This window comes from Dipodomys spectabilis, unplaced genomic scaffold, assembly GCF_019054845.1.
Source record: "Dipodomys spectabilis isolate Male_0828 unplaced genomic scaffold, ASM1905484v1 ptg000388l, whole genome shotgun sequence".
Taxonomy (NCBI): Eukaryota; Metazoa; Chordata; class Mammalia; order Rodentia; family Heteromyidae; genus Dipodomys; species Dipodomys spectabilis.
This window is the reverse complement of record NW_024871065.1, coordinates 1,066,143-1,067,616: the sequence shown is the minus strand read 5'-3', so window position 1 is coordinate 1,067,616 and position 1,474 is coordinate 1,066,143. Positions and strand designations below refer to the sequence as shown.

General features: G+C 32.8%; 1 pseudogene; it reads left to right on the top strand.

Moving 5' to 3' along the window:
• The first annotated feature begins 858 nt into the window (after positions 1–858).
• Positions 859–956, top strand: LOC122096785 (annotated as a pseudogene).
• The last annotated feature ends 518 nt before the right edge of the window (positions 957–1,474 follow it).

Here is a 1,474-nt window from a genome sequence, read left to right as displayed (position 1 = left end):
TTTGGTAGAGGTGGACCTAAAGCTTTACCATTTGGAGATTTACAGCCTAGAGACAAGAGGAAACACTGTGATTAAAACATTACCAATTTAAGGCCTAATATCGAGGAGAAACATCTAGACTTCTCTTGTAACTATGAAAATATTTGATGAAAGAAAGGCAGTAGTGTAAATTCCTGCCTGGATGGATGGTAGACTGGCCAGGACATTTGGTAATCATGCATGTGAAATTTTTTTCAACTTCTTGGCTTTAGCTACTATTGAAATGTTAGGTATAAAAAACAATTATATTTTGATAAAATACCTTCTAGCCTAAAAGATTCTGCCTTAACTGTTTATCTCTCTATGACCCCTTTTAACTAATATTAGTTTTGTTCCAATAAGAAAATCTATGCTGTCAGGGTAAGATATTCTGATTGGTCTGTTGGTACAGGGAAGAAGAGTAAAGGGTCAGGTAGACATTTGTACCAGTAAGACATCATTTAGGAATTTTTAAGCTGCAGAAATTTAGAAGTAGCTCGTAAGCAAGGCTTACTTTGAATCCATTAACTCCACAAAGCTAACTCAGTTTATAAATAAGTACTTGAAAAACAATCACCTTTGGACCTAGCTATAAAGGCTTCAAAGTATGATCAAATTTAAAATGAAAAAGACTTAAAATAGTCATTGACAAAAAAATTGCAAATGTGAGCAATCGACCAAACAATATAAGCTTTTCCCAATATACACAGAATTTTAGAGAAGTAAGATCAATAACATTTTTAGGAACAATAAGGTTTCCTAGTTACAAACAGTCAACCAAGGATATATGCCTGTATAAAGATTGCATCAGTAACTACTTAAATTTACAGGATACTACATGTTTCAGCAGGACGTTTACCCAAATTACTACAATATAGAGATTATCATGGCATTTGCACAAGGATGATATGAAAATTTGTGAATTATTCCATATTTTTCATTCTTGAGATGCAAGAAATGAAAAACAGTTATTAAAAAATTGATTACAAAAATACAAGTCGTTATGTCGAAAAATGAACTTTACAACTTTGTGCGGGTGGAGGGGTAGCAGGGAGGATTGAGTGGGGGAGCAGGGGAAGGATGGGAATGGATGGGAAGGGTAAATACAGGAGGAGGCTACAATGCTTGATGAGAAATGTACTCATTATCTTGCCCATGTAATTGTAAACCCTCTGTACAGTATTTTCACAATAAAAAATTTAAAAAGGCATATGTAACAATATATGTAATTCATTGAACTGAAAGTTAGTTTGACATCAGTGCGTTAAATCCTCACCTTAGAATGGCCTTTACATAGCACAATCTTTACAAAACATTTGAAATTGGATAACATTGTCATTTTATCCCAAAGAAATAAAATACTATAAGGACCTAGGAAAAAAAAGGAATCTTAAACTTTTTCTATATGGAATGCTATCTGAAATAACACATTTATTAACGAACCTATATATTATAA